At 40.5% G+C, this 21,305-nt stretch overlaps 1 long non-coding RNA gene across 1 annotated transcript; it reads right to left on the bottom strand.

The window, feature by feature from the left end:
* Positions 1–306: 306 nt before the first annotated feature.
* Positions 307–20,487, bottom strand: LOC109388397 (uncharacterized). Its single transcript, XR_002125210.1, has 3 exons — positions 20,403–20,487; positions 9,216–9,323; positions 307–353 (listed from the first exon to the last, which is right to left on the bottom strand). It is a non-coding gene; the product is annotated as an uncharacterized LOC109388397 (long non-coding RNA).
* Between the last annotated feature and the right edge of the window lie 818 nt (positions 20,488–21,305).

Raw genomic sequence — 21,305 nt, 5'->3', positions numbered from 1 at the left:
AAGAGACAAATACTGCAGGATTCCACCTATATCAGATATCCAAAATACTCAAATTCATAGAAACAAAGAATAGAATGGTAATGCCGGGGGCGGGGCGGGGGGAGGGGAGTAAGCCTTGCTAATGACCAGGTACAAAGTTCCAGTAATGCAAGATGAGTAAGCTCTAGAGATATGCTAACACTGTGCCTATAGTTAACAATGCTGTATTGTACACTTTAAATCCTAGGAGGGTAGATCTCATGTTAGGGACTCTTAGCATAGTGAAATAAAACTAAAATCTAGCCTCACCCTCAGCTCAGGGTTGTGCGCACACTGAGAGTGAGTCCAGCTGAAGGAACAGGGGGCTGGTATGTCTGTAAAATAATTAAATAAAAGTACACTTATCCACATAGACACTTACCTGTACATAGACTATCTGGAGAGATACAGTAGTCCTTCCTCATCCTCGGGACATGCATTCCCAGACCCCAAGTGGATGCCTGAAACCACAGATAGTACCAGATCCTACATACACTGTGTTTCTTCCTATACACACGTACCTATGATGAAGCTTACAGCTTCTCTCTGGCATATCTGAATCGTCAACATCACTATTCTTTCACTTTGGGGCCATTACTAAGTAAAATAAGGGTTACTTGAACAAAACTGCTGCACTCCCGCAACAAACAACCTGATAACCCAGACAGCCACTAAATGACTAATGACAGGTGGCATATACAGGGTCGATATGAGGGACAAAGGGATGATTCACGTCCAAGGTGGAACAGAGCGGGACTCGACAGATTTCATCATGCTACTAAGAACTGCGAGCAATTTAAAACTTATGAATTATTTCTGGAATTTTCCAGTTAATATTTCCAGACCTTTGTTGACCATGGGTAACTGAAACCACAAAAAGCAAAACGACAGATAAGGGGGGATGACTGTATTCAAGAAACTGGAACTGCAGGTCACTTTTGTAGAAAAGGACAGGAGACACTTTCCACTGTGTAATACTTTTGCATTATTTTAATGTTTTGCAAAGTATAGCATTACTTTAGTAAAAAATGACAAGTAAAAATACTATATTTAAAAATGCATACAACAGGGCCGGCCGAGTGGCGCGATGGTTAAGAACTCGCTTGGGATGCCAGAGGGCCCCGGTTCGGATCCCACATATGAGGGCCAGTGACATTGCCCTCTACAGCTAAGATGCTGAACAACAGCTCAACCTGGAGCTGGGCTGCCGTGAGTCGCTGGCAACGGTGTAGGCTGCAGTCCCTGTGGCAGTGGGTTGCCATGGGCTACCGTATATAGCCAGCAGCCAGCGTGAGCGACCGTTCAGAAGCCGGCGACTGATCTGCCTCGCCAGGGAAGAGCGCAATGATGGTGCCAACTTGGGCCAGTGAAGCAACATCCTCCACAACTAGATTGAAGAACAAAAAACGACAGCAACTTGTCTGTTCCCCTTCCCCCAATTCCCCAGCACTGTTCCCATCCCCCCAATTCCCCAATAAAAAATATTTTTAAAAAAATGCATACAACATCTAGCAGATTAAGACGATTGAAGATTTAAGGGTAGATTGACCACCTAGTAACGTCCTGCTAATAATGACTTACTCTTCTACCCCAATTCATAACTTCTGGAGACTGATAGAATCTTTGAAAGTCTGAAAAAAAATAAAAATCCCCATGAACATTAGATTTAAAGCTAGTTACACTGGAACATCTATCTGTGGGATTTTTCCTAACCTAAATCTATTCAAGGTATTATCAGATAAACCTAACATATGAGACTTTTGTCAATATAACCAGTCTAAACCCTTCAAAGATTCAGTGTCATGAAGCATAGCAAAATAAAAATATAAATCCAAAGAGACAAAGAGACACAACAACTAAATGCAATGTGTGAACCTTTGATCAAATCATGAGTTGGGGAGGAAAAAAAATCGATAGAAGACATACTTGGGACAACCAGGGAAATTTGAATATGGATTCTATATGAGATAATATTATGGAATTATTGTTTATTTTAAGGTTGTGATCATGCCTATTAAACAACTGAGGGGTAAAATGTCATGAGGTCTGCCACTTACTTTTATAGTTCAAAGTAATACACATAATTCAAATGCACTTGACAAAATGTTAGCACTTCGTAAATCTATGTCAGGAGTATATGAGTAGTCATCGTACTCTTTTTCTAACGTCTCTGTAAGTCTGAAATTTTTCAACATAAAAAATTGAAAGGAAAAAATGCCCTCCACTCTCCTATAGGTCACAGCAGCACCATCACATTCCCCCCTACCTCCTGCTTAGGCATTTGGGTTTCCATCTCCGTCCTTCTTGCCAAAATGGGCTGTTAGTGCTGCTCGAGAAATCTAGCACTTGATTTGTGTCTTCCAAAAATATGATGAGGCATAGACAGTGTCTCAACCTGAGCTCATGCTTCCTTTGCCTTTGTCTTCCCTGGCTGAGCTTGCTGAGGTCAGGAACATAACCGTGTCGAAACACTATAAGGGGAGGCAATACCCATGAACTGAACTGAAGCTTTAGACTAGTTCGCTGATCTTTAGTACCTATTGTGTTACTTTTTAGCAAAGTAGATAACAGATTTCTTGGGAAGATGAAAAAAAAATCACTAAAATAAAATTCTAGGGATGCCTCTCCTATGAGTATGGAGAAAAAGAACCTTGCATATAGCAGCTTTGTGCCACATTAGCAAAAGCATGGAAATTCCCTGCCATCTGTGCATGCTGCTGGCTTTATCTGACTTCCACCTGTTAGCTTTTTATTCTCTAATACTATGCTGACGGCACTTTCTGTGATGATGGAGCTGCAGAGCCTGTCACTGGCAACATAGTTCCATCCTACTTTAGAGTAAATAAAACTATTTCAAACTGGAAATTTAATGAAAGAAAATGTCACAGATGGAACACACTGGGAAGAGGAGGGGGATGCTGTATTGCTCGTCGTCCCCACAGCCCAGGAATGGAACCGACTCTGAAATGCTGGCAGTGGACTCGAGCTAACTATCACCATGTGTGCACAGATCAGGCCAACGGAATTGTATTCATGTCTGAGAAAAAGAAGAAGCTTCTTTACTCTCGGTTACAAAGAAAATCAAATCTACCCATTCCAATCGGTGTTTCACTTCTTTAAAAATGTTTCCTCTTAACTTGACTCATTGCCCATTATTTTTCCTTCTCCCTTTTCCTGTGCCTTCTTTTCTCTTCAGAGATATCTCTAGATAGAAAACATGGCCCTCAACCAGTCCACACAAATTCTGCAGAACTCTCTGAACTAGTTATTTTCTTTACAGTAAGGCTTAGGAGACCCAATGCAGCCTCTTTATTAAAGCCATGATGATTGGTAAAAATAAAACTAAATATAAATAAAAGCAATTGCTCAAAGTATCATGAATGGCAAAAGTAGGCCTGGGGACTTTTTTCTTTCTCGAGCGAAAGCACTTACTGCTAGCACTGCGGTGCCTGCCTTTATGGTAGTGCTTATTCTTTTTACAACCAAGCTACTTCCTTATTTTCTGTTCCCCTTCTTTCTTTCTATCAGTCCGGGAAGACATCAGAGGAGAATGAAAGAAGAAAAACAAGGTTTATGAAAACAGAAAATGAATGCCCTTTCTTTCAAAGCAGTGCGCAGGCAAGAGCCTGATCATTGAAATCCCGGGAGATTTACCTTTACCTGTGCAGTAGGTCTACCCCAGCCTAGCTCTGGACAAAATATGCATCATTCCCCCCAGCCGGTGCATGATTACCCCTAGTTACACAGATGATCCCACCTCCTGCACTGCCTCTCCCACTCATCACTACCAGTTGTTCTGGGCCCGGGAGATCAGATATTCGGATGCACCGTCTCCACCCACCTGCTGATACAGAACTCTTGACCTGGCTAAAAGAAGAAAAATAGTGACACAATTTTCACTGCCTACATAGTTTCAGTCCCTACCTCTTTCTGATTCGCGAGCCCAATGAAATCCATTCTCTTGATTATGCTTTAAAAAAATAAATAAACGAAGGTGTTTGTAGCTGGGATAATGGTAGAGCACACTGGCCCAAGACAGGGGATGGGAACTGGGAGAAATAACTGGTGATGTAAAATATGTCCCCTATCCTAGCCTCTTTGTCTTCCGGTCCTTTCTTCTGCATCTTTCTTTCCTCCCCCCTTTTTTCTCACCCTATGCTAGTGTCAATTAGTGACTGCCAAAGGCACCTAACTTGCTAAAATTATTTTCTGCCTGCTGGAGTGAAGCCTATCAGTTCCCATCTCCTTTTTACTTATTTGTCAGGTTAATGGCCAGCAAGAAGGTTTAGCCCAAATTAGTACCTAGTGGTTCACTAGCTCTGCCTGCTCTGATGCTTACTGAGCAGAGCTCTGTACCAGGTGCAGTGCAAGCAGAGAGGGAAGCCGTGTCCTTGCCTGCAAGAAGCCTATGATCCAACAAAGAAAGACAAACATGAAAACCTAAATCTAATACAAGGGAGAATCCCCGAGATGGAAACACGGAGGGAAAAGCAACTAAATGCCAAAGAATGGTGATTTCACCGATTCCCACCAGGAGATTACACTACAGGAATTTTTTTGAAAAAACACTTAAAAAGATGAATACAAAATCAAGTTTTATCAGCTGTCACACAAAGAAATCTCGACCTCAAACAGCAGCTCTCCTCCCAAACGTTGGCAAGGGGTGGGGATTTGCACCGTCCAAATGCTTATTCTTTAGCAGAAAAGGAACTGAATAGATGAAAGACCAGCGTTAACTGCTTCTAAGTATTCATGTCTTTGCCTGTGATGACTCTTACTGAAGAATAGCGCTTATTTTGCCTTTCCTGGAAGATGCTGCAAACGAAGCTGTGCAGATTGACTAGGGTTGTGCAGACAAGCCAAGCATCCAGGTCTATAAACATAAGGGGCAGGGGTGGGGAGTGGGGCATACCTGACTGGTAGGTTTTCCACCTTCCCTTCTTTTAGTTATCTGGGGAATTAAGTGAATTCAGAGATAGTGGACCTGTGATTACCTAATCAAATATTTTTCTCCAGTTGGTCAATCATGACAATGGAAAGGGCACCCTCACTGCGATAAGGCAGAATGCCGCAGGGACAAGGCCATCAGTCAGAGGTAGTGTGGGGCGCCTGAGGCTCCAACGATAAATAACGACTTTTCCCCTCATCCCTGTCACCTCTTCCCAAAGTTAGAGTCAGGTCCCTGGCCCAAGGCTGATCCTCACTCCCACACCCTCCCTCCCACAAAGCACCGTACCCTAAAGCAACCTGGAGGTGAGCTGTTAATGACCAGCAGCTGCCTGCTTGCTTGATTCCTGCCTTCCATTTCCCAGACTTGTTAGTCTCTGAGTCATCTGAAAAATGGGGACAATGATGATCATAATAACTAGCGTTCATAAAATTGGCATTGTGCTAAGTGCTTTACATGCATTATTCATTTAATCATCAGGAAAAATTGTCAAGGCAGTATTAATAATAATCATTATGACAAGTAACAATATTTCCTCCTTTACAGATGAAGAAATTGCAATTCTGAGAGGAGTTCATTAACTTACCCAAGGTCTAACCTCACTGCCTAAACTCTTCACCCCTTATACTATTGTCATAACACCTGTGTAAACAGGGTATTGAAAGCGTTAACATTAATGTATGTGGACATCAGTTAATGCTATTGTCATTATTTTTGGTATGTTGCAGTTGATGGTGATATTGGTTTTGGTGCTTTTCTCTCTCCCTGATGCTGGGAGTTCTGGCGTTCTATTAAGCACAAATCATCAGCCCATGCACTGGTAACTCTAAACCAATGCCTTGGGGACATCTTGAGCATCAAATAGCAAAACCAATATACCTTTTAGATATTTCATTGCTAAAATATACCTGTTGAGGGTGAATGGAGGTCAAGAGGCAAAGAAATGAGACCCAATGCTAGTATTTCAACTGACTACCTAAATGGTCTCCAATGCTTCGGTTTAAGAGTTCAGAATGGCAAAAGGTAAGGTACATTGTTCTTACATGGTTCACTTAGTTTCCTAAATTAAACATGGGTCATATGCTAACTTTTCACTATCCAAGCTGCACTTTTGCTCTAATCTTATCCTTTAATTCATTTTTTATTGGCATGAATTAATTATGATAAATGTGTAGACCTTTGACATGCTATGATACCAATCAGATTAAACATAGCGAGCATTTGGCATATACCCGGAGACTTCCCTAAGTAAAATAAAATTATTATTACATTTCATCACTTCCCATTGCCAAGTAATGTCCTACATCAAAGAGGGTCATTTTCAAGCCACACATCTATTTATAACATTATGTTCACTATCTTCCTTTCTCTGGCACATTGTCTGTGACCTTGACTGTTTTAGGACTAATAAAACAGTGCCATCAACATATGTTTATGAAGCTCTAGACACCTTGTAAGAGATTTCATAGTTACTAAAAGTGATAAAGAGTGACAAGGACAGTTCTATACTATACTACTGCTTGTCAAGAGAAAAATGTCACCCTTACCATAAAGTACCCGGAGGCATAATTAGAAGGTGAAAAAGGGGATGGTTTCCTAGGCTCCATAATTAGAGGGCTGGGCTAAAGCCAGCAGCAGTGGAAAGTGCCTTCTCTCCAATATGCCTGAGTGGAGCCTCAGACCATACCAAACGGTCCAGGTTAGAGTGATGACCCCATGCCCAAAACATGGAGCACCAAAGAATACACAGGCTAGTGGCACTCATGAAGAGGGGCCAGCAGGAATTTCTGGGAGGAGATGAGATTTTTCTGAACTTTCTGACTTTTCCTAATAGCATCAATATGAAACCTAAAATAACGAATCCCATCCGGGCACCTGCTAAGAACATTAAAGGAATTTAAACTTCACAGTTCCTGAATGCTCGTACCATAAACACAAATAGACCCCACAGAGCTATAAATAAATCCCGCCCGAAGGTCTCCTTCCTGTTCACATGTCTCTCCATAAAATCTGGTAGGACCTCCTTCCTTTCATCCTAACCTTTTACCTTGTTATTCCTGTCTGTCAGGGACAGGAGGTCAAGAAAGACACAAACGGAGCTTCAGGTTCCTGCTCATTTAACTGCGTCCCTGAAAATAGCCTGCTTCCCGAGGACCAAAGAAAAGGCGTCCCTGCAACCCAGCATTAAATCTGTGCAGTGCTTCACAGCTCTCTGTGAAATGGGGGAATTTAGTGTAACCCCAACCATCCTTCCAACCCAAACACTGTAGGATTCTGGGACGCGTGGCTACAAACAAGAAGAGTCTCAGCATCAGCCCCTCACAGCCTCTGTCCTGGTCCCTGGCCCCTTCTCATGGGGGATGTGGAGGATGGGCCGAGCCTGGGCAGCTGCAAAGGCCTGGGACCCTCTCCTCAGGGTCAGCAGTGGCTTCAAAGATGGAGCAGTTTCTTCCCAAGTGACCTTTTTCACCTCACAGAAAAATCATATCGTCCTCACTTTTACCACCAGTCTGATTGACCTGTCAGCACCAACTCCTATCCCAGCTCCCCCACTTGGCAGATGTGTGACCTCTCTGGGCCTCAGTTTTTCATTTGTAAAAGGAGAGTAGTAATGTTACCTATTGCTGTTATGAGGATTAAATTGGTTAATGTACGGAAAGTGCTTAAAATAGTCCCGAGGACGTTATAAATACCAGGTAATTGCTATGGTTTGTATTATTATTACTGGTAGTACTAGTAGTAAGAAGAGTATTCTACATCATCAACACAAGGAATCCCAACACTGCTATCTTTCCCTCCCTCATATTAAGTTTAAGGTGAACAGCTCAGGTCCCCACTTTAAGAGTCTATGTTATGGGACAGACTCAGGACAAAGCCTACGGCCAGTGTTCTGGGGACTTTACCAGAAGGTTTTCATTTTCTCTTGACATGAGGCACTGTATGCTGAAAGTGTCCCTGCCACCTCTATGGTATTAATAACTACAAGATGTGGCTAGAGAATCATAAACATATCAGAGATTTGATTCCATAGGTTTACGTCATCACTGAAATAGTCACGGTCACAAACAATGGGACAAAGGAAGACAGCAGCTCCATGACACCAAGCCCACATTTTCTCCAGCTTTTCTGTAATGTGCGCTTTTGAAGGATTTTAAGAGTCCTAGATGTGTTTAGTGCCTGTGTTTGATAGATTAATTCTTTCCTGACGAAATTTTGTATTTTGACTAACACAAAGAACCAAGGTGACAACCACAAATGGCAAGAAAATAATGGTCTAAAATAATTCCCATACCCAAACCTCTTCTCTCAGAATGAGGTCTAGAGCTGTGGCAGGTAGACCGGCACATTGCTTGCTACTTCCACCTACAATTTCTAGTAACATTCAACGGCCTTGGTTTTTTGGTTTTTTGGGGGTTTTTTTAAAGATTTTTTTTTAATTGGGGAATTGGGGGGATGGGAACAGTGCTGGGGAATTGGGGGAAGGGGAACAGACAAGTTGCTGTCCTTTTGTTCTTCAGTCTAGTTGTGGAGGACATTGCTTCACTGACCCAAGTTGGCACCATCATTGCGCTCTTCCCGGGCGAGGCACATCAGTTGCCGGCTTCTGGACGGCCGCTCACTGCGGCTACTGGCCGCTCACGCTGGCTGCTGGCTACACACGGTAGCCCATGGCAACCCACTGCCAAAGGGGCTGCAGCCTACGCCATCGCTGGCGACTCACAGCAGCCCAGCTCCAGGTTGAGCTGTTGTTCAGCATCTTAGCTGTGGAGGGCAGTGTCACTGGCCCTCATATGTGGGATCCGAACCGGGGCCCTCTGGCGTCCCAAGCCAGTTCTTAACCATCGCGCCACTCGGCCAGCCCTCAAAGGCCTTGATTTTGAAATGACATTTCACCTAAGATTAACAAAATAATAGATCCAATCATTTAAATTCTTTTTTGCCCATCCAATATTTGAAATCTTTATAAGCTCTAAAATGATGATGTTCCCATCGCTGAAGTTTTTATTTTATGGGGTCCTATAATTTCAACACATGTCATGAACTAATTTATTCTTGTTCACCTTAAATCTAGAGGGACATCCTGGCACAAGTCAAAAGTAGGTGGGTCAGAAGCACTGATATAGATTGATTTAGTTCACACTGTAGACATTCTTCAGGGTAGGGGGCAAATGTGCTCAGAAATGAGTAACTGAAAAATCAGGATGCTATTACAATACACAGTTTTCTTAAAAATTAAATATATCCTTACCTTGGGGTGAATGGAATGGTCAGAAGACAGTCTCCCTGGTGGTAGCTTGGTCCAAAGGTAGCTCTGTTCTCAACCCATCATCCCCATTGCAGGGGTCCAAACAACTGCCTGTGGATGGTAACAGAGGGTCATGTCCTAACACTAGCTCAAAGCAACACACCCAAACCCAGAAGACTGTACAACTGGTTCTTCACTCAAGTCCAAATGATGCAATCCATCTCATACAGTGATTTAATCCATCCTGTACAACATCCTGTACAAAATTGTGGTGAGGAATTGAGAATGGCATCCCTACACTAGTTAAGTCATTCCTAAGCACTCACTATAGGAGTGAGACTCAATCCCTTACTTTGGGGAGCCCCATGGGGACACCCCATTAGTGGTCAGTGAGTGACTCTCCCTTGCCATTCTTCCATATGTTCTCTCCCTCTCTCTTATAGCTCCTTTCCTGAGTCTCCACTTCTGCGATGTCCTAGCCATCAGATTGGGAAGACTCAGAGGTCAGTGGGTGGAGGCGGTAGGGGAAGGCTCCCTCACAATAATCTAGTCTCTAAGTGAGAATCTTCCATTGCAAAGGTTAATCTCCTGTTAGCAGGGTAGTCCTTCTCCCTAGCTTTGAGTTATATTTCAAAAAGCTGTCTTTAATCACCACAGTACCCTAGATAAAGTAACTTCCCCAACTCTCTCTATCCCATTAATAAGATTTATTTTATTCTTGGCATTTAATATTAGGTAAAATCTGTATGAACATTTTTACATACTAGTCTCTCTCATCATCTTCCCACTACCCCCAACCCCATTAGAATGTAAGTTCCATGGGACCATGATCATCACCCGTCATAAGATATTCACTGCTGCATATTAAATTCCTATGAAGGTGCTTGGCACAAGGTAGTAAATTCCAGATCTGCATTCCCAACTGTTTATTGGTTTATTTGATGTGCATCTCAATTACAACTTGAAAAAAAAAACCACCTGAATTCTGGGAAGATGTTTCCAGAAAACCTACTCTTCCTCCTATATTTTCTAACATCTACCATTCTCCCCAGCTAGAAAATTTAGTCATTCTGGAATTAACTTCCCCCTCTTCTCCTTTCTCAAATTCCCCACATTCCTAGCCTCTTTCACCATGTTCCCACCCCATCTAATTGACTTCCAACTCAAGCCAATTCTTCCTCCTCAATTATTCCTCCTTCCCATCTACAAGTGTTACCACTTCTGGGGAGCCTTTTCGTTACCACTGGAGTTAGCAGCTGTCATCCCTGTACATGACATCATTGTGCCTCATGACTCCTTCAGTGATTTTGAGTCCCTTCTAGGGTCTCACACTTTCTCGAGAACCTGCTCAAAGTCATGGGCCCAAGAAAATCACATTCTCTCAAAGTTTTACATAAAATGTCAGGACTCTATATTGTAAACCCTTTACTTTAATATGCATTATGGTTATTTTGTTGTAATTATTTATTTACTCACCTGTCTCTCTCAGTAGAATAAGCAGCTCTAAAAAATGCTTGTATCATGTTTTATCTTTTCCCTTTAATCTTTTTGTGCATTGTACAACGTACTAAAAAATGCAAATGGACTGTCTAGTCTAGGTATTAGGCGAATACTGCATCTTCTAAACATCAGTCTTTTGAGCAACGATCTCAACATTTTTGTCATATCTGTTACAATTTGCCTTATTACTTACTTATGTACTTACCATTTGTGGTAGATTGTTTGCAAAATTATTGCCAGATTCCTCCCACCTCTGATCACATGTGCCACTAACCTCCAGAAATGATATAAAGTCTATTTCTCTTCCCCTCGAATCTAGACTTATCCTATCACTGGCTTTGACCAACAAAATATGCCAGGAGTAATACTTTGTGACTTCCAGGTCTATGCCTTAAGAGACTTTGTAGCTTTCTTTTTCACTTCCTTGGGCTCCATCCACGATGTAAAAAAGCCCAGGCCAGACTACTGAGTAATGAGAGACTAGGTGGAGAGAGAGAAGCTAAGCCAGCTGCACTCATTCCAGTTACTTCAACTGGGCTGCCAGACATATGGGTGAAGCCATCTTGGACCTTCCAGCCCCAGCCAAGTTCCCAAGCCACAGAAATATCCCCAGCAGATATCACATGGAGAAGAAGAATTGCCTACCTAAGCCCAGCCAACCCACGGAATCCTAATAAGTCATTGTTTTTAAGCCACTACGTTTTGGGGTAGTCACAGCAGTAGAAAACTGATGCACTGCTTTTCTCTAAATCAACAGTTTGTTTTTAATTTAAGTATATGTTAAAATAACACTTCTGGCATTTCCATAAATAAGAAATTAGTATTGCTTTCCACAAAACTAAACACAATGAAAGAAAAACAAAGCAATGTATTCACTTCTAGCCAGATACTGCTGCCTCCAGAAGCCTCTATTTTAGCTCCAAAGGAAGATCTCCAAATATCGGAGAGTTATTAAAGATAGACCAGAAGTGGGGACTCTCTCCTTTGTATAAGCTGGTCTGATAGAAAATAACATGCTCACTCTGAAATGTGATATTATTTAATGCTCCGTCTATCAACAAAAATCATTGTCTTGCAGTAAATACTACTACTGGTCGTAAACAGCTATGGCAAACACTGTGAGGAAGTTACTCAAATGACTGACATTTGGAAGATGCTGTATTAACCTAACACTGAACACTGAGACAGGCAGCAAGCAGGTAGTCAACATTTTTAGTGTCTTCTACAAAACAACACAAGGCTAAACATAGAGGGGTTTGAATAAAAGATAAAACGTAATGCAATCCTGTCTTAGAAATGCTCCTATTCTAGGGGAGGAGACAGAAATGTAAATAAATAGTTATACTCCTTTAACTACGGTAAATGTAACTGCATTAGATTTAAACTATAAAGCCCATGGACTCAGACTCCAAATCGCTGACATTTGGGGTAAAAGTTTGAGGGTAGGTGGCTATTTCTGGGCCCATAACTTTCCTCAGGTTCTCAGAGGAGTCCAGTGGAACACATGTCATAATTTAGGAAACACTGTATTCGATAATACACAGTGTTACGGTTGATTCAATTGTTTCTACCTCCGTTTTCAGATGGCCTGGAAATGCTTTTTTAGTTTCTAATTTTGAAATCAAAACTCTGACTTTCTCCTTCCTCTTCATGTGTTTATTATACCTTTCTCACATAACTATACAAAAGTTCTCTTAAATTCCCTGATGACCAGGCTCCCTAAAGATCTCAACCACAACTCAAGTTCTTTGAAGCTAGAGCCGTGTTATATAACTTCCTGCCTTCTATTATCAACAAGCATCTGTTAAGTGAAGACTACCCTCCTAGAACTCCCGCGGGAAGCATTTCCTGCTGTCCAGAGCTGATTAAAAAAGTGTTTTCTGAAGTGCCTCAGAGATATAGAGAAACAACTAATGGCTGCTAGTTGTGAGGGATTAGACAGCATAAATACGTAACTACAATATTGCCACAGGGACATGACAGTTCGAGGAATATAATTAATAATGTTGTAAATATTTTGTAGGGTGTCAGGTGGTCACATGTCTTGCATCATGGATGGGGAAGAGGCTTGATCACTGCACTGTACACCTGAAGCTGATGTTGTATGATATTGTATGTCAACTATAAGTGAATATATATATATATATATATATATATATATATAGTCATGGGACGTGGAGTATAGTATGGGAGTGGAGTCAAGGGAATTGTAATAGATATGTATGATATCAGGGGGAAAGGGGGCGGTGGATTGGGGGAGGGGGTTGTCACTTTGAGGGGTAAAAAGTATAACTATTGCACTGTGTTGTACAGCTGAAACTAATTCTAAAAAATGTGTACTTCACAATAAAAAATAATTTTAAAAAATGTGTTTTCTATTGCTTAGACTGTGAACCCTGAATGTGTATTTAATATGAAATATGTGCATAAAATAGTTTGGGAAAAAAGCACCAAGTTCTTCCCACAATTTGTTCTATGTGTATATTCAAAAATGTCTGCCTGGACTGGCATTTTATATCTATGTCTGTTTAGGTTAATGTTGAATATTTTAAACAATGTGGGGACTGTTTATTGACATGCTACATAAAGCAGCCATTGCAATGTTATTCACAAATGGGACCCCGGAGCCTCTCCCGGGCATGAAAGTGCTGCTGTTGATACCTGTACTTTCCTCAGCGTTTCTTCTTTTATCCTAGTCCTTCAACATAACAATTTTGTCTCTCTCTCTGGAACTTAAACTCAGTGAAAAATAGAGACCTCTAAGATTTTAGTGCTTTCATCAGAATTGTTTTCTATTTCTTTTAGCCATGTTGGGAACTGAGTGAGCTGAAGTCTCCTCTGTTCAAAGTTCTTGAAGGTTTGACATTTAAATGTATTCAAAAATAGTTTTTGCATGAAAAACCAAGAAAGGGAGGATTGTGGTTTGTACCTTGGCATGGATTTTTATATGAGTGGGACAGAACCAGAGTGGCGGTGTAGAAGCTGTCTGCAGGATTTACTGGCACTGATTGGGGCAGGAGTGGCCCAGTGTCCAAACAAGTACATAATTCACGGGGCTAATTCTAGCTTTTGCCCAGTCCTCCATCTCTACTCCCACACGATCAACATATATGGAAATGTTAGTGAAGCCATCATCTCATTCTCTTTGACATGATTGATTCTGCTCATACCCATGCCTGAGCTTTTCCGCAAACGGAAAGGCCTTCAAGGAAGATGTTGCAAAAGGCAGCAAATTAAAGTGGGAACCTCTGCAAAACTTTCTATAAGAGGATTGAATGAAACATCTTCCATTCCAAGATGTTTTCTAGTGAATATGCTTTGAGCCATAGGAGCATCACTGTTATGGCTCTCTACATCTATTTTATTTGTATATGTACATATGAAGGTCTGACAATTAAGTTCGCAAACTCATCCTAGAAAAAGTGCTACATACCTCATTGCTGAGTATCACTACCGTCACCTTCAAAGCACTCCCCTTGGGAAGCTATGCACTGACTCCAGTGGCTAGTCCACCCTTCAAAGCAATCTTGGAACTCTTTTTCTAGAATAGTCCTTAGGGCTGTCATTATATTACTCTTGATGTCCCTGAATGTCATCAAAATTTCTTCCTTTCAATATTTCCTTTATCTTTGGGTAAAGAAGGAAGTCATTGGGGGCCAGATCAGGTGAGTAAGGAGGGTATTTCAATACAGCTATTTGTTTACTGGCTAAAAACTCCCTCACAGACAGTGCCATGTGAGCTGGTGCATTGTCATGATGCAAGAGCCAGGAATTGTTGGCGAAAAGTTCAGGTCGTCTAACTTTTTCACGCAGCCTTTTCAGCACTTCCAAAGAGTAAACTTGGTTAACTGTTTGTCCAGTTGGTACAAATTCATAATGAATAAACCCTCTGATAGCAAAAAAGTTAGCAACACCATTTCAACAAGTTCACTTTTTTAAAAAGTATTTCTAAATACTTTTTAACCTAAACTTCAATGTTTAAGACATGTTTAAGTATCACCTAAATCCACTCCTTGGTTACATGTGTCCTATTTTCACCCTTAAAACACCCTTTTCATTCATCTATATCTCTGAACCTTTTAAATAATACCTCACTATAATTAGGAGTTTGAACTGATTAGCCATGACATGACACAATAGTTTATGGAGTCTTAATATACATTATGTATGTGTAACAGAAAACACCTGCCAGCTGGAAACAGCGCACCTAATACAAAATAGCATATCTTGAGGAAAATGCACCATAAATCAGGTCTCCGCCATGTTAAAGCCCTACCACCAGTGGCCCACATAATGACTGCAATGACAGCCCCTGGAATAGCAGGGAGAGTTTTCAGGCTAAACCCTCACATCTTTTCTCTTAGATCTTCTTCCAAAAGGGAACAATGTGTGTGTGGGTGTGTGTGTGTGTTTTCCTGAATTGAGGGTAGCAAGTTCTAGAGGTGGTGCCTGAGATACCAACATAGCAGATGAGGAAATTGGGGTGCACAAGGAGAGGGCTAAACCAGCAGTCCTGGAATGGTTCCTTCCAAGTTCAAAATTCTATTATCCTCTGGCTAGGGGCAACTGAATGAGCACAAAACCCTCCTTCTCCTAGGATTTAAAGAGCAAAAGGAAAAAGTGAAGTGTGAATCAAAAGGTGGCTGGAGGATGAAGTCCAAGTCCAGTCCCTCAAAGGCTGTGCTGAGAGGAGGTAGGCTCCTGGGTGCTTTCAGCCTCTATTCAGTGAGTGCGGTAACAAGGCCATCTGTATCCCACACACACCTGGAGAGCAGGAGAAGGACATCAAATCTTAAAGTCTTTGGAAGTAAAATATCCCTTTCCTGTTTCTTCAGTCCAACTGATAACACTGCGGGAGAATGCAGAGACAGTCAAAATGTCTAGGTCCAATTCCCTGCTCTGTCATTTATCAGTGTGTGACCTTATGGTTTAGTGGCTAAACCAGTCTGAGCCCAAGGCTTCTGAAATTGCAAAATGGGCATAAATTAGTACTTGCTTTACCAACACCAAATGATGAGGACAAGAGCAGGCCTGGGAACAGTGCCTGTACACGCGTGCCTGTGTGGGGAGGGGCAGGGGGTTGGCCTTTCAATGGAGTGCACTGGTGCACGTGGTACAAAGAACAGCAGATGGCACCTTAGTCTGTCCTATATGCTAACTGCTGGTGCGAGTCCAGCTGAGTCACAATGACTGGATGTCTAGGGCCCCACCCACGTAGGTTCCCTGCGTGCCCACACCCCAGCCTCCCTCCTGTAGCCATGACTGAGCATGAACGCTCCCGCCACTCGTGCCCTGGAGTTCATCCTCTCTCACCTACGCCAAGACATTGCTCCAGCAATCGTCCACTTGCTCTCGCATTACTGTTATTCTCTACTGGATCATACCCAGCCAACAAGGGCGGTGTAATAATTTCTCCCATTTACAAAAATGTTTAAATTGTCTTGGTCCTGTATCCTCCTCCAGCTCCCACCCCATTTCTCTTCCTTTTAAGAGTAAAGCTCCTCTAAAGAGTGGCCTATCGTCTGCCTCCTGTCATTCTTTCTGGAATCCTTGCCAAACAGCTTTCACCTTCCTGACTTCATGGAAACCATTCCTGTCAAAGTCACCAATGACCTGACCTCCACGTTGCTCTACCCAACAGTCAGATCTCAGCCCTCCTCTCACGGACCCTGTCAGCAACGCCTGACACACCCAGAGAAATTCCCTCAGTTCTATCAGCTCAAATATTGCCTTACACTCTGCAGGCCTTTCCCTGGCACCCAAGGTAAGACAACTGCCTCCCTAACCTCCATCTCCCTTACCAGAAGCTTAATATTATCCTCTATATTGTACAATTACAGCTTTACTTATTGTCTACAAACTGGTTTTGTTCACTGTCCTATCTCCAGCACCTATGACAGTGTCTGCAGATAGTAGGGACTTGGGTATTTATGGTGTGATTGAATGAAGGAATTCTAAGTCCTGGAAATTGGACAGAGGCTGTGCACATAACCAGTCTTCAGTGTTTAGTTCAGAAAAGGGAAATTGCCAGAATACTACAAGTGACAGTGCTAGGGACCTTCTGTGCACCCTATTCATATTGGGCTGGATAGCTAGATCTCTCCATGTCCAAGGGTGAGGCAGGATAAAAGCAACCTGATGCCTTTGGAAAGATTCTACAGCACCAAAGAAAATTTTGATGTCCTGTTTGGTATCCTAAACAGAGTTGTATGAAAACATGATCTCTATGAAATAAGAGGAAGAAAACTCAAAAATGAATAAAGATAAAAGAAAAAAGTATAAAACCACTGGAATAAGAAAAAAATGCAAAGAAACTCAAAATGCCATATCAGAATTAATGTATTCCTTTGAAGCAATAATGATCATACTTCATACCGCAGAAAACCAATTGTATGGATGGATAACTTGAGTAACTCTTCTAAAATACAGTACAAAGCTGAAAAAATGCATAAGCAAGATAAAAGAAACTTTCAACAACATTAACAATGTTAGGACCTTCAGTGATTTCTTTCTTGCTTCTATGAACATTTTTTCTAAATTTTCTATAACATATGTGTAGAATCATAATAATCAGGGAAAAACGGGAAAGGAAAAAAGTAAATATATACCTTAAATTGTTTGTTCACAGTTTTTTAGTTCTTTTTTTTTTTTTTTGAGATGACAGGATATGTGCTCCTACAGCCTAGCAATGCTATTCTTTTCCACTGGCACTCAATTCAGAAGTTCCTATAAAACTCATTGTATTGGAAATTCCCAGAGGATTTGGCTCTTTAAGTGTGACTAGATCTCAGGGAGGTCCCTATAGTTTGGGTAAAATTAGGAGCACTGAGAAACACGCTTGAAACTAGAGCACTGTTTTTTACATATTCCTCTACCTCTCACAGTGATGGGTATACAACCATTTTGCTTAAATGCCTGTTAGGATAGAGGGTGCCGATTCCACTTAAAAGTACACATTTTTAGTAAGGGATAAGAAAATTTTCTTGGACTACTGGACCCATCTGAATATTAGAGTTCTGATGAAAAATCTGCCTCAAGATCTGATGGTCCTTGAGGAAGGCTTGAGGAAGTCTTTCCAAGAGTGCGGTTAGGACTTAATCCTAACTGGTTCTGCTAGTACATAATGCTACTTCTCTCCCTCCTTACTCAAATTTGCAAGCTCGCTTCTTCTTAAATGCTCCATGAGATGATGCATGGATTCATTTTATTTCCTCAATGGAAATGTAGAGGCTGCACAGCTGTTAGTCTTGAAATCGCCAGGTGGTACTTGGAAGCAGGAACTAAGATGTTGTTGCCAGGGTAACCACACATTCTTCCAGCTATGGGAAGAGCTGCCATGTTTTCTATGATCTTACGAATATAGTTATGAAAAGGTTGGCTTAGTGCATATGAATATTTACTATTTTAAAAGAACACCCATTTCTTCATAAACCAGTAGGATATTTTTTTTTTATTATTCACATGCCTGAAAAAGACATTTTATCTTTTCAGGGCATCAGGTCTCACCGTTTTTTTTTGCCAATAGAATTGTAAGGATCCAGTAATCACTAATATTTCATGCTATCATAATGTACTGGTACATCTCATTGTATATATTAGATTCATTTTAAATATGCAGTTAGAGCTTAGTATTTATACCATTGTGAATTATGTAAGAAATACATTTACAAATGTAGTCAATGCACGGTTAATGAAAATCATTATTTTAATTCATGGTAGAATCTCAGAAGTGTAGAGGTTAATCTTCTGAGATCCCCAAACTACACTGGAGTTGACAGATCTGTAGGATGGTTTGGGAGGTGCAGCTAGCATGGTAGGGTCATCTTCAACTGTACTAGATCTAGTGAAACTGTTTTCCAAAGTGGTAGTGCCAATGAAATTCTCCTATGAGCAATACAAAAGACTCCTCTTTGTTCTACATCCTCACCGACACTTGGTCTCTGGTGGATGTAAAATCGTATCTTCTGATGGTTTTAATTTTGCATTGCTCTGATCACTATGTTCTCATGAATACTGGCCATGTGGGTTTTTTCTGTTCACTGTTCATTCACACCTTTTACCCATTTTTCTACTGGGTTGTCTTTTTCTTATCAATTTATAGGGATTCTTTATATATTCTGTGCATTAATTTCTTTATATGTTCAAATCTTTCATTTGTTTTTCACTTATTTAAGTGTCGAATTACAGAAGTCTCTTATTTTAACATGATCAAGCTTATTTATCCATGGTTTTCTTTATGTTTTTTGTACATTGTTTAAGAAATCCTTACCTATCCCAAGGACATAAAATATTTTGTTTTAGATGTTTAAAACCTGTGCTTTTCACATCAATCTATAATTGGTTTTTGTGTATGGTATGATATAGGGATCTAATTTTACTCTTTTTCCTGTTGCACCAGAATCCATTACTAGATCATCAAACTTTTCCCGTATATGGCCGCTCATATATATCAAGTTTTAATATATGTGTACATCTGTTTCTAACTTTGCATTCTGTCCCATCTGCATATATACCCAAGCCTTTGCCATTACGATCCTGCGTTGATTATGACAGCTTCATAATAAGTCTTGATGTCTATTAAAGTAAAAATCTGCCTATTGTTCTTCTTCAAAAATTATCTTAACTATTTTTGGCCCTTTGCTCTTTTATTTAAAATTCAGAATAGTTTCTTGAATTGTCATTACGAGTATTTTAGGCTGTAGACTTTGAAGCTGATTTTTACACACAAAAAAAGGTTAATCAGATAATATACAATCTGATCCTTGTGAGCTTGACTGCTAAGTTATGTATACAAATTCTAAAAATGCCATATCCCAAAATCATATCAAAAAAGGATTGCTATATGACTTTGGTTGATTATGAATATTGAAAGACTGGGTCTTTCCTCAGTAAGAGACTTGGCCATCTCACTCTGCTTTGTATAATATTCTACCATTAGCAATCAGTAGCTAATAATTCTTCGCCCTCCTGATCAGTGTCAGTAGCCAGCAGCATCTTCCGCAGTTCCTAAAGACACAGAAGGAAGCCCCATCACTGGCTCACTGGCCAGGGTGCAAGGTGAGATTGAAAAATGTCCCACCTCATCTACACTGCTCCCCTAGCACCTCCAAGCTGCCTGCCCTCAGAGCCCTCAAGATTAACAATACTGCTAGGATTCTATTTAAATTAGTTTTTGCACATCTTCAGAAACTTCAGGCTTGTCACTGCCTCAAAGCAAATGTAGGAATCTTGCAGAGCTAGGATAATATTGTATGTATCTTCATACTTCTCTCACAAATTTACTACACAATGGGCACTCAGCAATATTTTTTTAATTACAATCATTTAGAACCACAATAGCTACGTGTTTTCTTAAAATGCCAGGCGTTAACTTTGAGCACATTTTTATACATGGAACAGAGTGCTGGGTACTTTGTATACATTATTTCAGATTATCTGTCCAGTAATCTTGCAAAGTAGCTAATCTAATCCCAAACTTGCAGATGAGGAGGCGGAAGATCAGAGAAGTTATTGCTTAAGGAAGGTGTAGTAACTAGTAGTGATGAACCCCTAAGGGTGAAGCTTCAAACCCTGATCTTTTCAGATTCCAAAGTCCTTACTCCTTTTCCTATACCACTTCAGACTATGTCAAAAACCTTCTAGTTTAAAACAATAAACATAATGTGACTATTTGCATTTAGATATACTTACTTACAGATTGCCTTCTGTCCATGTGGTGAATAATTCAATCATTTATTTGAAATGTATTGAATGTCTCTGATAAGCTAGGCACTGGATAGTCTTAAAAGTAGTTTGAAATTAACTTGAGTGTCAACACACCCTGAAAAAAAGTCAGAAAAAGTGAAAATGTCAAATTATCTGGGGCATATGATAAGCAAAACAAAACAGAAATTCAAAGTTCTCTGATTACTTTGAAATGCTATAGATACAATAACTACTATAGTTTTTTGTGTGTGTCCAAGGGTTGTTTATTGTTTTTTTGTCTAGTCTGAGTTGAAAACCCTAAGAATTTTAAATTATCCCAAAATATTCTCTAAACACGCTGAGACAAATTCACAGGCTAGCTACCAATATAGATATTTCCCAGCACATGAGCTATGCTACACATAAGAAAGCAAAAGATGTTATTAAATTAATAACATGGAAAATATGTGGATAAATTTCTTTTTTTAACCAATAAAAGGTGAAAAGCCTCCCGATATCTTTTGGGTAGCACAGTATGTGGATCTCTGAGCTTTAGTTTTCTAGTTTATAAAAATGGAGAAAATTATTCACAGCCATCTCAAAAGCTCAGGGTTGATTAAATGTGACAAGGCATTTGAAAAGTACTTTAGAAACTGTAAATGTATTGAGTACATGTTGCTTATTATTAGAAGTTTGATAATCAGAATAACTGTTTCTAGGACTGTGTTTATACCATGAATGAGCAAAGTTCCTATGCATTTCAGAATGGAAAAGACTCAAGACAGGATATGGAATGAAAATGAAAAGGTTAGTAAATGAGGAAGGATAAGAATAGAACAATAGAAATTATTGTTTCCCTGAGAAAGAGAGTAAATAGATTTGAAACGATAAAACTTTGAAATTCCTTTT

This window comes from Hipposideros armiger, unplaced genomic scaffold (assembly GCF_001890085.2).
Source record: "Hipposideros armiger isolate ML-2016 unplaced genomic scaffold, ASM189008v1 scaffold_194, whole genome shotgun sequence".
Classification (NCBI taxonomy): domain Eukaryota; kingdom Metazoa; phylum Chordata; class Mammalia; order Chiroptera; family Hipposideridae; genus Hipposideros; species Hipposideros armiger.
This window is presented reverse-complemented; position numbering and strand designations above follow the sequence as displayed.